This window comes from Balaenoptera ricei, chromosome 10 (assembly GCF_028023285.1).
Source record: "Balaenoptera ricei isolate mBalRic1 chromosome 10, mBalRic1.hap2, whole genome shotgun sequence".
Classification (NCBI taxonomy): Eukaryota; Metazoa; Chordata; class Mammalia; order Artiodactyla; family Balaenopteridae; genus Balaenoptera; species Balaenoptera ricei.
The window spans coordinates 60,865,397-60,886,823 of record NC_082648.1 but is presented as its reverse complement, the minus strand read 5'-3'; the positions used below and the strand labels follow the sequence as shown (position 1 = coordinate 60,886,823).

The window sequence follows — 21,427 nt, the reverse complement described above, 5'->3', positions numbered from 1 at the left end:
AAAAAACAGAGACAAAAGAGTAGGGACAGGACCTGAACCTCTGGGAGGGAGCTGTGAAGGAGGAAAGCTTTCCACACACTAGGAAGCCCCTTCACTGGCAGAGACTGTGGGTAGCGCAGGGGGGAAGCTTCGGAGCCATAGAGCAGAGCGCAGCAACAGGGGTGCGGAGGGCAAAGTGGAGCGATTCCCGCACAGAGGATCGGTGCCGACCAGCACTCACCAGCCTGAGAGGCTTGTCTGCTCATCCGCGAGGGCGGGCGGGGACTGGGAGCTGAGGCTCGGGCTTCGGAGGTCGGATCCCAGGGAGAGGACTGGGGTTGGCGGCGTGAACACAGCCTGAAGGGGGCTAGTGCACCACAGCGAGCCGGGAGGGAGTCCAGGAAAAAGTCTGGACCTACCTAAGAGGAAAGAGACCATTGTTTTGGGGTGCGCGAGGAGAGGGGATTCAGAGAACTGCCTAAACGAGCTCCAGAGATGGGCGTGAGCCGTTGCTATCAGCACAGACACCAGAAATGGGCATGAAGTGCTAAGGCTGCTGCTGCAGCCACCAAGAAGCCTGTGAGCAAGCACAGGTCACTCTCCACACCCCCCCTCCCGGGAGCCCGTGCAGCCCACCACTGCCAGGGTCCCATGAACCAGGGACAACTTCCCCAGGAGAACACATGGCACGCCTCAGGCTGTTGCAACGTCACGCTGGCCTCTGCTGTCGCAGGCTCGCCCCGCATCCGTACCCCTTCTGCCCCCCCGGCCTGAGTGAGCCAGAGTCCCCGAATCAGCTGATACTTTAACCCCGTCCTGTTTGGGTTGGGAACAGACGCCCTCAGGCAACCTACACGCAGAGGCGGGCCCAAATCCAAAGCTGAACCTCAGGAGCTGTGCGAATAAAGAGGAGAAAGGGACATTTCTCCCAGCAGCCTCAGGAGCAGCGGATTAAATCTCCACAATCAACTTGATGTATCTCTGGAATACCTGAATAGACAATGAATCATCCCAAAATTGAGGTGGTGGACTTTGGGAGCAACTGTAGACTAGGGATTAATTTTCTGCATCTAATTTGTTCCTGGTTTTATGTTTATCTTAGTTTAGTATTTAGAGTTTATTATCACTGGTAGATTTATTTATTGATTTTGTTGCTCTCTTCCTTTTTTTTAATAGATATTTTTTTTTCCTTTTTCTCTTTATCTGAGTGTGTATGTATATGCTTCTTTGTGTGATTTTGTCTGTATAGCTTTGCTTTTACCATTTGTCATAGGGTTCTGTCGATTTTGTGTGTGTGTGTGTAGTTTTTAGCACTTGTTATCATTGGTGGATTGATTTTTTGGGTTTGGTTGCTCTCTCCTTTCTTTCTTTTTTTAAATTACTTTTTAATTTTCTTAATTTTCAATAATTTTTATAGTTTTTACTTTAGTAACTTCTTCAGTTTATTTTATCTTCCCTTTCTTTCTTTCTTTCTTTCTTTCTTTTTTTCTCTTTTCTTCTGAGCCATGTGGCTGACAGGGTCTTGGTGCTCCGGCCGGGTGTCAGGCCTGTGCCTCAGAGGTGGGAGAGCCGAGATCAGGACATTGGTCCACCAGAGACCTCCCAGCTCCATGTAATATCAAATGGCGAGAGCTCTCCCAGAGATCTCCATCTCAGTGATAAGATGCAGCTCCACTCAATGACCAGCAAGCTACAGTGCTGGACACCCTATGCCAAAAAATGAGAAACACAGGAACACAAGCCCACCCATTAGCAGAGAGGCTGCCTAAAATCATAATAAGGTCACAGACACCACAAAACACACTACCAAACGCGGTCCTGCCCACCAGAAACAAGATCCAGCCTCATCCACCAGAACACAGGCACCAGGCCCCTCCACCAGGAAGCCTACACAACCCACTGAACCAACCTTACCAACTGGGGGCAGACACCAAAAACAATGGAAACTAAAAACATGCAGCCTGCAAGGAGACCCCAAACACAGTAAGTTAAGGAAAATGAGAAGGCAGAGAAACACAGAGCAGATGAAGGAGCGAGGCAAAAACCCACCAGACCAAACAAATGAAGAGGAAATAGGCAGTCTACCTGAAAAAGAATTCAGAGTAATGAGAGTAAAGATGATCCAAAATCTTGGAAATAGAATGGAGAAAATACAAAAAACATTTAACAAGGACCTAGAGGAACTAAAGAGCAAACAAACAATGATGAACAACAAAATAAATGAAATTTAAACTTCTCTAGAAGGAATCAATAGCAGAATAACTGAGGCAAAAGAACGGAAAAGTGACCTGGAAGATAAAATAGGGGAAATAACTACCGCACAGCAGAATAAAGAAAAAAGAATGAAAAGAAATGAGGACAGTCTCAGAGACCTCTGGGACAACATTAAAGGCACCAACATTCGAATTATAGGGATCCCAGAAGAAGAAGAGAAAGGGACTGAGAAAATATTTGAAGAGATTATAGTTGAAAACTTCTCTAACATGGGAAAGAAAATAGTCAATCAAGTCCAGGAAGTGCAGATAGTCCCACAAAGGATAAATCCAAGGAGAAACATGCCAAGATACATATTAATCAAACTTATCAAAAATTAAATACAAACAAAAAATATTAAAAGCAGCAAGGGAAGAACAACAAATAACATGCACAGGAATCCCCATAAGGTTAACAGCTAATCTTTCAACAGAAACTCTGCAAGCCAGAAGGGTGTGACAAGACATATTTAAAGTAATGAAAGGGAAAAACCTACAACCAAGATTACTCTACCCAGCAAGGATCTCATTCGGATTCGACAAAGAAATTAAAACCTTTACAGACAATCAAAAGCCAAGAGAATTCAGCACCACCAAACCAGCTTTACAACAAATGCTAAAGGAACTTCTCTAGGCAGGAAACACAAGAGAAGAAAAAGACCTACAATAGTAAACCCAAAACAATGAAGAAAATGGTTATAGGAACATACATATTGATAATTACCTTAAATGTAAATGTATTCAAAGCTCCCACCAAAAGACATAGACAGGTTGAATGGATAAAAAAACAAGACCCGTATATATGCTGTCTACAAGAGACCAACTTCAGACCTAGGGACACATACAGACTGAAAGTGAGGGGATGGAAAAAGATATTCCATGCAAATGGAAATCAAAAGACAGGTGGAAGAGCAATTATCATAGCAGACAAAATAGACTTTAAAATAAAGACTATTACAACAGACAAAGAAGGACACTACATAATGATGAAGGAATCAATCAAAGAAGAAGATATAACAATTGTAAATATTTATGCACCCAACATAGGAGCACCTCAATACATAATGCAAATGCTAACAGCCATAAAAGGGGAAATCGACAGTAACACAATCATAGTAGGAGACTTTAACACGCCACTTTCACCAATGGAGAGATGATCCAAAATGAAAATAAATAAGGAAATACAAGCTTTAAATGACACATTAAACAAGATGGACTTAATTGATATTTATAGGACATTCCACCCTAAAACAACAGAATACACTTTCTTCTCAAGTGCTCATGGAACATTCTCCATGATAGATCATATCTTGGGTCACGAATCAAGCCTTGGTAAATTTAAGAAAATTGAAATCATATCAAGTGTCTTTTCTGACCACAACACTATGAGACTAGACATCAACTACACGAAAACATCTGTTAAAAAAACAAACACATGGAGGCTAAACAATACACTACTAAATATCCAAGAGATCACTGAAAAAATCAGAGGAAATCAAAAAATACCTCGAAACAGATGACAATGAAAAAGACACAAACCAAAACCTATGGGATGCAGCAAAAGCAGTTCTAAGAGGGAAGTTTATAGCAATACAAGCCTACCTCAAGAAACAAGAAACATCTCAAATAAATAATCTAAACTTACACCTAAGCAATTACTGAAAGAAGAACAAAAAACCCCCAAGGTTAGCAGAAGGAAAGAAATCATAAAGATCAGATCAGAAATAAATGAAAAAGAAATTAAGGAAAAAATAGCAAAGATCAATAAAACTAAAAGGTGGTTCTTTGAGAAGATAAACAAAATTGATAAACCATTAGCCAGACTCATCAAGAAAAAAGGGAGAAAACTCAAATCAATAGAATTAGAAATGAAAAAGGAGCAATAACAACTAACACTGCAGAAATACAAAGGATCATGAGAGATTACTACAAGCAACTATATGCCAATAAAATGGACAACCTGGAAGAAATGGACAAATTCTTAGAAAAGCACAACCTTCTTAGACTGAACCAGGAAGAAATAGAAAATATAAACAGACCAATCACAAGCACTGAAATTGAGACTGTGATTAAAAATCTTCGAACAAACAAAAGCCTAGGACCAGATGGCTTCACAGGCAAATTCTATCAAACATTTAGAGAAGAGCTAACACCTATCCTTCTCAAACGCTTCCAAAGTATAGCCGTGGGAGGAACACTCCCAAACTCATTCTACGAGGCCACCATCTCCCTGATAGCAAAACCAGACAAAGATGTCACAAAAAAAGAAAACTACAGACCAGTATCACTGATGAACATAGATGCAAAAGTCCTCAACAAAATACTAGCAAACAGAATCCAACAGCACATTAAAAGGATCAAACACCATGATCAAGTGGGGTTTATCCCAGGAATGCAAGGATCGTCAATATACGCAAATCAATCAATGTGATAAACCATATTAACAAATTGAAGGAGAAAAACCATATGATCATCTCAATAGATGCAGAAAAAGCTTTTGACAAAATTCAACACCCACTTATGATAAAAACCCTCCAGAAAGTAGGCATAGAGGAAACTTACCTCAACATAATAAAGGCCATATATGACAAACCCACAGCCAACATGATTCTCAATGGTGGAAAACTGAAACCATTTCCTCTAAGATCAGGAACAAGACAAGGTTGTCCACTCTCACCACTATTATTCAACATAGTTTTGGAAGTTTTAGCCACAACAATCAGAGAAGAAAAAGAAATAAAAGGAATCCAAATCAGAAAAGAAGAAGTAAAGCTGTCACTGTTTGCAGATGACATGATACTATACATAGAGAATCCTAAAGATGCTACCAGAAAACTACTGGAATAATCAATGAATTTGGTAAAGTAGTAGGATAAAAAATTAATGCACAGAAATCTCTTGCATTCCTATACACTAATGATGAAAAATCTGAAAGAGAAATTAAGGAAACACTCCCATTTACCATTGCAACAAAAAGAATAAAATACCTAGGAATAAACCTACTTAAGGAGACAAAAGACCTGTATGCAGAAAACTATAAGACACTGATGAAAGAAGTTAAAGATGATACAAACAGATGGAGAGATATACCATGTTCTTGGATTGGAAGAATCAACATTGTGAAAATGACTCTACTACCCAAAGCAATCTACAGAGTCAATGCAATCCCTATCAAACTACCACTGGCATTTTTCCCAGAACTAGAACACAAAATTTCACAATTTGTATGGAAATACAAAAGACCCCAAATAGCCAAAGCAATCTTGAGAAATAAAAACAGAGCTGGAGGAATCAGGCTCCTGGACTTCAGAATATACTACAAAGCTACAGTAATCAAGACAGTATGGTACTGGCACAAAAACAGAAATATAGATCAATGGAACAGGATAGAAAGCCCAGAGATAAACCCACACATGTATGGTCACCTTCTTTTTGATAAAGGAGGCAAGAATATACAATGGAGAAAAGACAGCTTCTTCAATAAGTGGTGCTGGGAAAACTGGACAGCTACATATAAAAGAATTAAATTAGAACACTTCCTAACACCATACACAAAAATAAATTCAAAATGGATTAAAGACCTAAATTTAAGGCCAGACACTATAAAACTCTTAGAGGAAAACATAGGCAGAACACTCTATGACATAAATCACAGCAAGATCCTTTTTGACCCACCTCCTAGAGAACTGGAAATAAAACCAAAAATAAACATATGGGACCTAGTGAAACTTAAAAGCTTTTGCACAGCAAAGGAAACCATAAACAAGACGAAAAGACAACCCTCAGAATGGGAGAAAATATTTGCAAATGAAGTAACTGACAAAGGATTAATCTCCAAAATATACAAGCAGCTCATGCAGCTCAATATCAAATAAACAAACACCCCAATCCAAAAATGGGCAGAAAACCTAAACAGACATTTCTACAAAGAAGATATACAGATTGCCAACAAACATACGAAAGGATGCTCAACATCACTAATCATTAGAGCAATGCAAATCAAACTACAATGAGGTATCACCTCACACCAGTCAGAACGGCCATCATCAAAAAATCTACAAACAGTAAATTCTGGAGAGGGTGTGGAGAAAACGAACCCTCTTGCACTGTTGGTGGGAATGTAAATTGATACAGCCACTATGGAGAACAGTATGGAAGTTCCTTAAAAAACTAAAAATAGAACTACCATACAACCCAGCAATCCCACTACTGGGCATATACCCTGAGAAAACCATAATTCAAAAAGCGTCATCTACCACAATGATCATTGAAGCTCTATTTACAATAGCCAGGATTTGGAAGCAACATAAGTCTCCATTGACAGATGAATGGATAAAGAAGATGTGGCACATATATACAATGGAATATTACTCAGCCATAAAAAGAAACAAAACTGAGTTATTTGTAGTGAGGTGGATAGACCTAGAGAGACTGTCATACAGAGTGAAGTAAGTCAGAAAGAGAAAAACAAATACTGTATGCTAACACATATTTATGGAATCTAAAAAAAAAAATGATTCTGAAGAACCTAGGGGCAGGACAGGAATAAAGACACAGATGTAGAGAATGGACTTGAGGACACGCGGAGGGGGAAGGGTAAGCTGGGACGAAGTAAGAAAGTGGCATGGACATATATACACTACCAAATGTAAAATAGATAGCTAGTGGGAAGCAGCCGCATAGCACAGGGAGATCAGCTCGGAGCTTTGTGACCACCTAGAGGGGTGGGATAGGGAGGGTGGGAGGGAGACGCAAGAGGGAGGAGATATGGGGATATATGTATATGTGTAGGTGATTCACTTTTTTATACAGCAGACACTAACACACCATTGTGAAGCAATTATACTCCAATAAAGACGTTACAAAAAAAAAGACACAATACACTTAAATTTTCATATATTACTACATCAGATGCTTAATAACTCACCTTTTACATAAGGAAACGAACACAGCTGTTTTTTCCAAACAGAGACAAAAAGCTTTTGAATGCATTTCAGTGCCTGTGTTTAAAGCTAACTTACACTTCATCCTATTACGCATTCCTGTTTCCTGGCTGTCTTCTATCTTCCACAGGTTTTTTTCCCTACCTCCCAAGACAGTTGGAGCCAAATTAACACTATGCAAAAAGCTGTGGCATCAGGCTTTTAATAAAGAATAGATTATTGTATGTAATAGTAATAAACGTTATATAAGCAATTCACTTGGTTAGAGGGTGTGATGCTTATTGTGGGTGGGGGGCTAAGGTTGCATATTCAGTCCTTACCTGAGCCAACAGACTTCACAGAGAGAAAATTCTTTTTACAACAAGACTTCCTCCCTAACTAGAGCCAGCAGAGTCATTCAGATTTCAGAGAACATTTTCTGATACAGTTGGTCAATTGTAACATTTTGCTATATGACACACAGCCTACTGTTATATTATTATTCACTAGGAAGAGGTGTATTTCTCTGCAGAATTTCTTACAGAGAATTACCAATAGGAATAGGAAAGTTGACTTAAATTCAGTGGAAATTATAAACATCAAAGAAAACCTAAAATTACTTACACCTAGCATTAATAAACAAAATAGAATAAACATTAGAATTAAATGCTGAAATGCTGAAGGAGCTAACAGGATTTTTAAAAAGAAAAAGAATGAAGATGAGTAAAATGTAACCATTACATGTAGTTGCATTAGCGGAGAGATATGACTAATAATCACACCATTAAGATTGTTTATGACCCACCTTAATATTTTAAGACAGCTTATAAGATACATATGCTGCAAAATCTTCATTAGTATGACACTCCATCCTATCAGTCAGTTTTGTTGTTACTGTAGTAAAGCTTATTGATTGCTATCTTTGTCTGAGCAGCTCATGATGGCAATCTAGGGAAACCACCAGTGTGATGAAAATCTACAGAGAAACCCACTCTTTCCTAAGGACACAGAACTTAGTACTACACACCAAAAAGTAATCCCTCCCAACAACCTTCCGTGGGGAACCATGTGGTCTTGATGTTCTGACACCAAATTCCAAGCAAAAATAATATTTTGCATTCACTGAAGTCCAATTGGTGATATATAGCAATTGTTGTGGAATATTAGGTGATATTGAAAAATCAGTCTGACCAGCTGGCCTCCCCATAGCACCACACCCATTATCCCTGGGCTCTGCATTCTATGGTCCTTTCTTGGGTAGACATTACCTGCAAAGGTCCCAAGCTTTTTAATGGTTTCCATCCTCACAGCTTCTGGTCCACCAAAGCTGCCTTTCTTATCTGCAACCACAGTTATGAAGGGATTTGGTGCAAGGATGGGGAGATTATAGTATGTGTTCAGTCTGCAATCTTAAAACTGGTAATTTTGAGTTATTTTGTTCCAAGAGGGAAAAATATTTATTTTAAAAATGGATACAGGGGGCTTCCCTGGTGGCACAGTGGTTAATAATCCGCCTGCCAATGCAGGGGACACGGGTTTGAGCCCTGGTCCGGGAAGATCCCACATGCCGCGGAGCAACTAAGCCCGTGCGCCACAACTACTGAGCCTGCACTCTAGAGCCCACGAGCCACAACTACTGAGCCCACATGCCACACCTGCTGAAGCCCACACGCCTAGAGCCCGTGCTCCGCAACAAGAGAAGCCACCTCAATGAGAAGCCCGTGCACCACAACAACGAGTAGCCCCCGCTCGCCGCAGCTAGAGAAAGCCCGCGTGCAGCAATGAAGACCCAATGCAGCCGAAAATAAACAAATAAATGTATTTTAAAAAACAGATACATTTCATGAAGCGATAAAAGTAAAAGAGGAAAGACAGTAGAGAATAAGTCAAAAATTAAGAACGAAATTAGTACATACAAGGCATATTCTATGCCATCCCATCAGCTTGTGAACATAGGTCAAAAATTTGACTCTAAGCTTTCATTTGCCCAACACGAAGAAGAAAACATGAGTAGTACATGACTCAAAGTGAATAGTACTCAAGAGAAGCTGAAGTATCCCAGTACTGAGTCACAAAGAAATACATCTCATTTCCTGCATAGAAGACCCTCTGTGATGTGAATAGCATCCTCAATACTACATTTGTTGAAAATGCAGTGTCAAGTTTCAGGGTAGACCAGTGGCACCACACTAAAGCTTAATTCAGCAAAAGCAGTTCCTACTGGGATGCATCAAAGAGATAATCTGGCTTAATTTTTAAAAAACAAACAAAAAAAGATTTTAAGACACGTTTCCCACAAGGGAGCATTCTGGAAATTTTGAGAGTTTTTTTTTTTTTTTTGGTTGTTCTTGCTATGTTTGTGGGACACTTCAGGCATTTGGTGGGAAAAAGCCAGGTGTGTCAGACATCCTCAAAGCATGGGAGAGTCCCACCCAATGAAGATTTGCTTCACACCTCCATACTTTTAACATGTCTTACCGGACATTCAACTACCGAATACATGCTTGGACATGTGGTAGCATTTCAAGAAAGGAAATATGTTTTCTTTGTTATTTCATCACTGACCCAACCTATGTCATATGAAAGAAATTATTTTTACATTACACTTATAACTAAGACTAGCTCCTCGCTAATTCATTTTCTCCATTTGACAGTTTGTAATTTGCCATGGCATTCTTATCATACGTTGTCAAAGGCTCTTCCCTTTTTTTCTTATCATTTACATATAAGTCAGGTTATCATTACTTAACATTTCACTAGTTTTAATTAGGGTTCCCTTGCTTCTCTGCCCTTTAATTTTCCTGCCTGTATACAGAATGGCTTCTGACTTTTTTATCTTTAATCCAAATATTCATCATAAGTAGCTGCAAGCATCTGACTACTTCATTATGTTTTCTAGTATAATCGTGCTTGAGCACTTACATATTAATATGCATTACACGTTATTTTATTATAAATTACATTCCTTTTTCTTTTTCCTTTATTTATAGTTAAAGTATCATATTGCTCTTTTTAAATTATGTTCTTTTTTTAAATTATGTTCTTTTATGATATTTTATTATCTCTGAATTTCATTTCATAATAAAAGAAAAAGAGGGAAATACAAAGTATTTGTTATGAAAAGGGACCTTTGAGAATGATAGAGGTAAAAGCCACTTGTAGGGATGGGAAATGCTTGCAAAGAAGATGGACTAGTATCGCAATTCCCAATGGGACATCTACTTACACAGCACATGAGGTGATCTGCACCCATGCCTAGGTGGACGGAGGCAAAGGAATTAGAATGAAATAAAGCGAAATGAGGGAGCAGGGTCGGTGCACTAGCCTGCAACCCCTACCACTTGAAGCGGCAAGGATTTGAGGATGCTTGAGTTTCCAGTGCGAGGGAACACCACAGAAGAGAACTAAAGCGGCTGCCTGACAGGCAAGGGGGCCCCAGCAGTGAGAGGCTCTAGGCTGTACCACTGGGGTCCAAGGCTGATGGGACATGGGAGAGGTCTTGCGGGAGTCCATGTCCCATGTCAGGATGATGCGGTGGAGACTCTCCCATGTAGCCCTTGAAGAACAAACACACACATCCTCTAGGGAAGCCAGGATCTGAGTACTTGTTATACAGAAGCCATCAAGGGAGGACCATAGCAGTGCTCCTTAATTTCCCCTTTTCCCATTCTTCTTGCCAGACCTGAACACCCCAAAGGATACACAGTAGCCCAGAAAAGAGGGGAAGGAAGAAGAGAGGCTCCTCCCCCTTCCCTAGCAAGGATCACTCCCTGGTCAAGGGCAAATTAGAGAACAGGTAGGGCTTTGAATTGGATATAAGATAGAATCATTAAAGTGAACTTTGTATACCTAGAAGAGACTAGAAAGCAATGGAATCTGTCCAATTGTAGATATGGGGTGAAAATTATAGGATTATTATAGGAGAAAATTAAGATATTTTATATCTACATCTTATTGAGTTCATTTTGCTGAATATACTGACTAAGGCAGGTAGATAGACAGATAGATTAGATAGATAGATAGATAGATAGATAGATAGATAGATAGATAGATAGATATAGATAGATAATAGGCAAATAGGTAGGAGATACATTTCTATTAAGCTAATAGCTCTATAACTTGAGGTTAAAAATGATTCATCCTGGGCTTCCCTGGTGGCGCAGTGGTTGAGAATCTGCCTGCCAATGCAGGGGACACGGGTTCGAGCCCTGGTCTGGGAAGATCCCACATGCTGCGGAGCAATTAGGCCCGTGAGCCACAATTACTGAGCCTGCGCGTCTGGAGCCTGTGCTCCGCAACAAGAGAGGCCGCGATAGTGAGAGGCCCGCGCGCCGCGATGAAGAGTGGCCCCCGCTCGCTGCAACTGGAGAAAGCCCTCGCACAGAAACGAAGACCCAACACAGCCATAAATAAATAAATAAATAAATAAATAAATAAATAAATAAATAAATAAAAATTTAAAAAAAAATTATTCATCCTTTTAAAACAAAGTTGAACAACTTTTTATCTAGTCCAACTAGACAGGACTATAATCCTAGATTAATACAGACAAGTATCAGAGCCCAATATTCCAAGTTGTCCTTGAACAGTCATGGGAAAAGACACTCCTCTGTGCCTGCTTTATTTGGTTTGAGTGTTTAAGTCAACTGTGCATAAGTTTTACTGTCAGAGAATCCTGGTTTCTATAAAATTCAGAGTTGTTAACCTTGGGTTGCAAAACTAGGGAAAATATATCTCCAGATGTCCTCTGGATGCTGAGCCTCCAAGAAATCAACACCAAATTCAGGAGACTATATTGTACAATCTGTCCTCATTTTCTGATTTTACAGCTAAACTCGGGTTCCCCCACATGGATTAATTATACTTGAAATTTTTAAGCCATGAAAGGAGATTATAAGAATATTTCAATTTGATGAGATCCCAGACTGCCTCTTCTAATTTGTTTCTCAGGTCACTATGCTGACTTGATAAAGAGTTTTTGGCAATAAAGAAACACTTGTCACACAGGACCCTACAAGGATGTCATCCATACCTATTTGAATAGAACTTGTCTTAGGCTATCAGCAGCCCCCCAGGTGAAGAAGTTTCATCATTGGCACCTGAGGTAAAATTTTTTTAAAGTGGTCAGAAAACAACAATTATCTTCTGTGATATTCCCTTCCACCAAAAACTCAAGGGATGCAGACTAGCCCACTAAGACTCACAAAGACTGAAAATCCCTCTTAATTTTGTCAGCCCTCTAATCAGGCCAACCATGTATGCAGATGGGGTCTAGAATAATTCTGAAGAGTGATTCAATACATGGAAAAAAACTGCTTTAACATGACCCACAGTACTCATCTAAGGGATAGTAGTAAGCAAAGAACAAATGCTATCATCTAGAATAATGGTTCTCCAAAAGTGGTCCTCAGACTGGTGGCACCAGCATCACCTTGGAATTTATGAGAAATGTAAATTCTCACCCTCCTACCCCTAGAACATAATGAATCAGAAACTCTGGGGTGGGATCCAGAAATCTGTGTTTTAAGAAGCCCTCCAGGTGATTCTGACACATGCTAAAGTTTGAAAAACATGGATCTATGATGCTGGCTCTCAGAGTAGGGAGATGGGGAAACTTTCCCCCAGATTATTCTATGAGGTTTCAATCAGCAACAAGTTACAGAATGTGGCAAATTGTATTTTCCAAAGATGGCTGGAACAACATCCCCATCCCACATGCTCTACTTACAATGATATTGACTATCTCCCCATCAGAAAACTGGGTCGATGGCCCCTACCCTTGAACCTGGATGGGCTTGTCTTTCAGTGTTAAACAATAGAATGTGGCAGAAGAGATACTTCGTGACTTCCACAGCTCAGTCACTAAAGGAATTCGACTTCTGTGTTGCTTGCTATAATACTTGCTCTTAAGACTTCAGCCAATGTGTTAGCAGTCTGAACATAATCTAATAACTTTTACAGCTCTGGGAAACTGAAAATAGAAATGCCTTCACACCTAGAGCCTTCCAAACATTTTTTTCCCTTTCCCACAATTAAAAGAAACGTTCATTTTTTAAAAAATAATTATTGGGGTAATATTTTGTTTTTAGACTGATATGCTACATATTTTCATATTCAAGAAAACATTTATGTTTATCTTTTTAACCTAAAGCACAATCCTAAATATTTTTAAGGAATCCAATGTAACCAATTACTAATCATAATAAATCAGAGATGTTAAAACAAAAATCTCCAGTCACTGACTTATATGTCAGTGTGGTTTGAACAGCGGGGGAGCAGGGGTGAACATTACATGTAGACCCTTAAGGTTAAAGTATGCTCCCAGAGCATGCAAAAATCTATGTCACCGTCACTATAGCAGTATAAAATTCTATAATCACTAAATGTCAGTTTAACCTCCACAGTGTGAAAAGACCCTTATAATACAGTGATGTGTAAAATTTTAATGTCAATAAATAATTCTTTATGCCAAAAAAGTAAGCAATCTTTATGGAAGCAATCTAAGTGTCCATCAACAGATGAATGGATAAAGAAGATGTGAGATATATATATATAATGGAATATTACTCAGCCATGAAAAAGAATAAAATTTTGCCATTTGCAGCATCATGGGTGGACTTGGAGAGCATTATGCTAAGTGAAATAAGTCAGACAGAGAAAGACAAATACTATATAATATTACTTATATGTGGAACGTATATACAAAGTACAACAAACTAGTGAATATAACAAAAAAGAAGCAGACTCACTGATATAGAGAACAAACTGGTGGTTACCAGTGGGGAGAGGGAAAGGGAGAGAGGCAATACAGGGGTAGGGGATTAAGAGGTACAAACTATTAGGTATAAAATAAGTTGCAAGGATATATTGTACAACATGGGGACAATAGCCAATATTTTATAATAACTATAAATGGAATATAACCTTTAAAAATTGTGAATCACTATATTGTACAGCTATAACTTCCATAATATTGTACATCAACTAAACTCCAGTGTAAAAAAAAAGTAAGCAATCTTAGCCCCCAAGGTTTCCATGCTGTGAAGAAGCCCAGACTAGCTCATAAGGAGAAATCATATCAAGAGGCCCTGAGACTGGAGATGCTTGGGCAGAGCCCAGTTGCTTCGATACCCAACTATTCCAGATCCAGGCACCACCGTTTGACTGCAACCGCCTGAGAGAACCTGAGCCAGACCCACTCATCTGCGTCCTTCCCAAATTTCTGACCCACATAAACTGTGAGAGATAATAAAATGGTTGTCATTGTTTTAAGTCACTGATATTTAGAAGATACCTGAACATATGGTGTTCTGGTGCTATAAAATCATTTTTTTCCAAAGTTAGCCAGTCATCCTAATGCCATTTATGAAATAATTCAACTTTTCTTTGTTCATTGTAAAAGCCATGGTTACAATATTAAATGCTTTCATCTTCTTGGGTCTGTTTCTGGACTTTTTCCTCTAAATTATTAATCTGTGCCCCTACCCCTGCACCTTTTCTATGCTATTTTAAATATAGCTGTCTAATATATTTTAGTAGTGAGTAGGACTATTCCCACCCTGAATGGCCTTTTTCAAAAGTCTCTAGTCTGCTAGATGAATTTTAGAACCATTTTCAAGGTCTAATGATAAATAAATAACAAAACCACTGAAATTTTAATTGAACTTGTCTTAAGTTGGTAGATTAGCTTGTTTCACAATATTAAGAAGTCCCAAGGAACTTGGTATATTTTCCAACTTATTTAAGTTTTCTTCCACATTATTCAGTAATTCTTGGGTTTGTTTATTCTCATAGTCCTAAACATTTTTTGGAATTATTCTCAAGCATTTTCTTTTTTTTTTTTTTTTTTAAAGTTTTTTTTTTTTTATAGCTACATTATTTATTTATTTATTTATTTATTTTATTTTTAGCTGTGTTGGGTCTTCGTTTCGTGCGAGGGCTTTCTCTAGTTGCAGCAAGCGGGGGCCACTCTTCATCGTGGTGCAGGGACCACTCTTCATCGCAGTGCGCGGGCCTCTCACTATCGCGGCCCCTCCCGTTGCGGGGCACAGGCTCCAGACACGCAGGCTCAGCAGTTGTGGCTCACGGGCCCAGTTGCTCCGCAGCATGTGGGATCTTCCCAGACCAGGGCTCGAACCCGTGTCCCCTGCATTAGCAGGCAGATTCTCAACCACTGCGCTGCCAGGGAAGCCCTCAAGCATTTTCTATTTCTGTTGCTAGTATTATTAGATTTTGTTGTCCTCCCCCCAAACACATACACATACATATTTTCTAACAAGCATATTGTAAAAGTATTGTCTGTTCATGACTACCTTACTAAAGTTTCTAAATAATCCCAACAGTTTTTCAGTTCATTCTCACAAATAAACTGGATTGATATTTCTAATTAGATAATCATATCTCCTGCAAACAATTATTATTTTGCTGCCTCCTTTCCAATGTTCCTTGCTCCTCATTTCATTTTCTTGTCTTGGTGCATTAGTTAAAGATTTCAGGGGAAAAAATTAATCAATAATTATACATTTTTAAATAAAAAAATAAAAGTTGTTAGATTTCTTTATGACTCTCTTAGAGACAATCCTATCTATTACTGTCTTTCACAATAAGAAAAGTCAACAAGAAGACCCCCATCAAAAATATCCAGTAACGGGCTTCCCTGGTGGCGCAGTGGTTGAGAATCTGCCTGCCAATGCAGGGGACACGGGTTCAAGCCCTGGTCTGGGAAGATCCCACATGCCACGGAGCAACTGGGCCCGTGAGCCGCAATTGCTGAGCCTGCGCGTCTGGAGCCTGTGCTCCGCAACAAGAGAGGCCACAACAGTGAGAGGCCCGCGCACCGTGATGAAGAGTGGCCCCCGCTCGCCACAACTAGAGAAAGTCCTCGCACAGAAACGAAGACCCAACACAGCCATAAATAAAAAAAAAAAAAAAAAAAAAAATATCCAGTAACGTTCCTTGGCAGAAGAGAAAGCAGATAAATAAAAATGAACCAGTTAGAGCCAAGCTGATGTAGAACATGCCATGTGCATAAATAACTACAGTATAAGACTCCATGTTAAATGTCATCAAAGAAGTTCAAGCCAAACACTATGAGAAGAAAGGAGAAATAACTTCTGACTAATGGAAATGGGGTGACCTTTGAGTGGGAGTTTGACGTATGGCTAAGATTCCAACCCATGAAGATAATACAGAAGATCAACAAAGGTGGAGAGAAACAAGTACTTGGGGAACAGTGAGTAGCCTGGTTTGGACAGAGTGGGAAATGATAGAAAAAACTGGAATAGCCTGGAGAGTGCAGGAATGCCAGGCTAACAACAAGCACAAGAGTAATTAACATGAAATGGACCCTTGTCATGTGCCAAGCATTGTCTCAAGAGCTTCACCTGTATTAACCCTAAAACACAGCGACAAACTTAGACTATATGTTTTAGGCCATGGATGTCTATGTTAGCTTTTCAGCAGGAAAATGAGCAAAGCAAACTTTAAGAAGAATAACTTGATAACAACTTTCAGGACTGAAAAAGGGGAATCTGGAGGCTGCGGAGACATTTAAGAGGCTTGCTAAAAGATGCAATCCAAGTCATATTAGGCTTCCACCCTAGCCTCTAGCCTCATTTGGCACTTTCCCCACCACACATCCTTTTTCCAAACCATCCTAAAGGGCAAACATGTGGTGCCCTTTCAAACGCCCATGCCTTTTTACATCTCATTTATTATCTATGCCTGGAAGGCCCACTCCACAGTTATCCTTTCCTTTGTAAATCTTAACCTATTCCAAGCTTGGTTAGTTATTTCTTCATCTCTGCAAATGGTACTTTTCCCATACCCCAGTAAGTGTAGTTATATTTTAATTAAATGTTTAAAATCATTCTTGCCCACAAGTTATTTGTGGGAAGGGCCTGCAAACTATTTATTGTTATATCCCCAGCATCAAGCACAACATCTCAGCAGGTCCCCAGTGAATGAATGTACAAAATCAATACCAAAATGGGCAAAAGGACCACAGACTATCAGTGAAGACCTGGGACTGAATCCCATGAATTTGTAGTGCACAAAACCAAAGTGGTTTTGTGACGCCCTTTAGCAATGCTCAGTGTCCCAATAGCAGAGGACAAACAATATGTTTTATTTTTGTCTACACCTCCTGCTAGCAATAGGCCTATCATGTGAGCCTCAGTGCTGGTCATGTGACCCAAGGTGGGTCAATCATAGTACCTCACTCACAGTCCCAGCGATTGATTCAAGTGTGGGCAAGGAACATAATCCAGGCTGAGCCAGGTGAGATCCTTCCCTGAACATGAAGAATCAGTTTAGGAGCTTTATTACATTAGTACAGTTTTTACCAAAATGTGACCCTCCCCCCAAAAAATTTTTTTAAACAATTGCCATCTATTATTATCATCACATTTTAACAAGAAGAAATTAAGAAGGAGTAATCTCAGAACAAAAGGCCATTATCTATATTTAATTCATTTGACTTTATGAAGAATTCATTTCATTGTGATTGATTCTCTTACTTCTCTGCTGATAAAACTTAGGCTAGACTTGAACCAGTTCATGGAACTAGAGCATTAGGGATTGTAGTGTGTTGAATAGTGGTTCTCAAAAAGATATGTTCAAGTCCTGGTCCATGGTACCTGTGGCTGTGGCCTTATTTGGAAAAAGAGTCTTTGCAGATATAATTACATTAAGGGGCTCAAAATGAGGCCATCCTAGACCCAACAATGGGAGTCCTTATAAGAAAAAGGCAGAAGGAGATTTGAGACACAGAGACACGGATGGGAAGGCCATATGAAGGCAGAACCAGAGACTGGAGTTATGCACAGCCATAAGAAACACAAAGGACTGCCAGCAGCTACCAGAAGCTGGGAGCCAGGCATGCTACAGATTCTCCCTTAGAGTCTCTGGAAGGAACAAACCCTTCCGACACATTGATTTCAGATTTCTGGCTCCCAAAACTGTGAGAGAATAAATCCCTGTTATCTTGAACCCCCCAGTTAGTGGTAATTTGTTACGGCAGCTCTAGGAAACTAACACAGGGAATTATTCAAATTGGAGAGTAACAAAAAAATGGCATTATGAAAATTTAAGAAAGGGGAAGAATCTGCAGTCTGAGAAATGACACTGTATTTGGTATTTTATTCTAGAAGAAGAGTATCAAAGTGATAGCACTCCTAACTCGTTTAGTTGAAAGCTGATAATTATATGCAGCTATAAAAGCTGTATGTTAATCAGACTTGTTTAACCAAACTTATACCTGATCCAGAAACCACAGTGATAAAATTTTTCATTAATTGCTTTTAAAATCTCACTGACATAGAATGGCCATCATCAAAAAACCTACAAACAATAAATGCTGGAGAGGGTGTGGAGAAAAGGGAACCCTCTTGCACTGTTGGTGGGAATGTAAATTAATACAGCCACTATGGAGAACAGTATGAAGGTTCCTTGAAAAACTAAAAATAGAACTACCGTATGACCCAGCAATCCCCACTACTGGGCATATACCCTGAGAAAGCCATAATTCCAAACGAGATATGTACTACAATGTTCATTGCAGCACTATTTACAATAGCCAGGACATGGAAGCAGCATAAGTGTCCATCGACAGATGAATGGATAAAGAAGATGTGGCACATATATACAATGGAATATTACTCAGGCATAAAAAGAAACAAAACTGAGTTATTTGTAGTGAGGTAGATGGACCTAGAGTCTGTCATACAGAGTGAAGTGAGTCAGAAAGAGAAAAACAAATACTGTATGCTAACACATATATATGGAATCTCAAAAAAAAAGGGTTCTGAAGAACCTAGGGGCAGGACAGGAATAAAGACGCAGACATAGAGAATGGACTTGAGGACACAGGGAGGGGGAAGGGTAAACTGGCATGAAGTGAGAGAGTGGCATGGACATATATACACTACCAAATGTAAAATAGATAGCTAGTGGGAAGCAGCTGCATTGCACAGGGAGATCATCTCTGTGCTCTGTGACCACCTAGAGGTGTGGGATAGGGAGGGTGGGAGAGTGATGCAAGAGAGAGGAGATATGGGGATATATGTATATGTATAGCTGATTCACTTTGTTATACAGCAGAAACTAACACAACGTTGTAAAGCAATTATACTTCAATAAAGATGTTAAAAAAAAACTCACTGACATAAAATACTGATGATATAGAAAGTAACTTCACATTTTTTCCTAAACCTATCTTGCCTATAGCTTACATTGGTATCTTTATTTGAATAGATATATAATATAATTTCATTATTGACGTATGAATGAAAGTAAAATTCAGGGCTACTGATGTAGTAGACTACTCTTTTGGCCATTGTTAAATCATGAACTGAGCTATATCATGGTTCATAATCATATGCACATTCTTTGTTGTAGACAAAGGAAATTAAAACTCATTTTAAAGTTTACTTTAATAATATGCAGACAAATGAGTAATGAATATATTTGACTCTGGGTTTCTGCAAGATAAGTCCAATATTTGGTTCTAACAGTTTCCCGTCAAACATAGTAAAAAAAAGTTGAGTTGTTCTGCAATCCGACATTTAGGCTTATGTTTTTAAATTTTTTTATGCTTCTCATGTATCTGATTCATTATATTGTGCAACGAAAGCATCTCTCTTTCACTTAGCATACTGTTGAATCTGCAGAGATCTTGCTACTTTAAATGTATATGCACTTTTCTTCCAGCATAAAAATCAGCTGTTAAGTTGGACTGATGGAGCAGCAATTTCTGGCTTTTACAGAGATTAACAATGCTTATTTCCTCCTACAGAGACCATCTAACTGACATGCTGTACATTGGTGACCAAATAAGAGACTGACAGATGTAAGGAATTCTCATGTCCTGTCAGACATCCACTGGCTTTTTCCAAATACAGTAAATGATCTCTGGCTTTTTAAGAATCTGTTGAAGAATGCTACCATCCATTAATTACTAAAGGCACTAGGGAAAGTCCTTAACCAAGACATGGATGGATAGTTATTTAGGAAACCAAAGGCTAGAAAGAGAGCTATTTAGCATTAATGAGGTTATAGAGTAATTTGATTCATTATGGCTACAGGCTGAAATTGAATGGAACAATCAAAGTGCATTACCAGGTCTGATTTCCTGAGTAGGAAATGGTAGAGATACTGTGTATATGACTACCTTCCCTACACCTTCATTTGAGTGCTTTTTTTTCAATGTTTTTTATCAGTAAATATTATCCTCTTCCTATTTTGTTTTCTTAAGGTAGCAAAGCACACCAACAGACATGCCAAAAGAAATCGTTTATGGTACATGTAATGAAATCAGAAAACTATAATTGCTCATCTGAATAATTCCCTTAATGCAATCTTACTTAAAAAAAAAAATATTACCTTAAAATCTTTTCAATGAAAAAGTGCAAAAAACCCCATCAAGTTAGGTTGCTGTTTATTTTACATGGCCAATACCATTAAAATAAAATGCCAGAATTCAATTTATATAAATTTTTTCAGTTAAATTATTTATAATAGGAAATTCTCTCACCTTTCTGAAGTGAAATAAATACAGATTTAATTCATTAGATGACTAGACTGGTATAAAACCTTAGAGGAAATGCAAATGGTAATTGAAAATATAGAAATGACATTTGTTTTGGTGATACAGCAAATCAATCAGCATAAATTGTCAAGCTTACAAAAATATCACGAAAATATATTCTGCATTGTCCATTAAAAGGTATGTTTATATTTAAAGCACATATTTCACGAGGGAATGAGAGAAGTAGGAATTGTGGGTTCAAGTTGATCTGAATGCCATGAACCTTATAGCACTATCATGTCCCTACCTCTCAGGAGAGACCCCCTAATGAAGACAGAAGATGTGGCCTTTCTCCTGGCTTTTCTACCTGACAATTCTGTGACTTTAACTAAGCTGTGTGACCTTTCTGAGCATCAGTCCCCTCATCTGTATTAAATGGGGTTTAAACTGTGGACATATAAAGTGCCAATCATGCCCCTACCACAAGGATTTTATAAGAATCAAATGAAGTAATGGGTTGAAAATGCTTGGTAAGTTATAAAACACTACAGAGCTGGCATGCCTTAGTAGCTACCCATGAGTCTCTGGCTGCCAGACTAGAGTCTCATAGAATCAAGTACAAAATCTACCCAAGCAGTCTTTCCTTGACTGTCCTTATTCGCTGGATTTCTGGGAAGTAGGAAGCCTAGTGATATTTGAGTGCCAACTATCTAGTCTTTATATAGCCTAATTATATAGTTCCCCATGAT

At 38.9% G+C, this 21,427-nt stretch overlaps 1 long non-coding RNA gene across 1 annotated transcript in view; it reads right to left on the bottom strand.

The window, feature by feature from the left end:
* Positions 1-259: 259 nt before the first annotated feature.
* LOC132373414 (uncharacterized) overlaps positions 260-21,427 on the bottom strand; it is a 169,721-nt gene continuing 148,553 nt past the window's right edge. The window contains exon 4 of the long non-coding RNA XR_009505418.1: positions 260-398. This is a non-coding gene — a long non-coding RNA (uncharacterized LOC132373414). The remainder of the gene's footprint in view (positions 399-21,427) is intronic.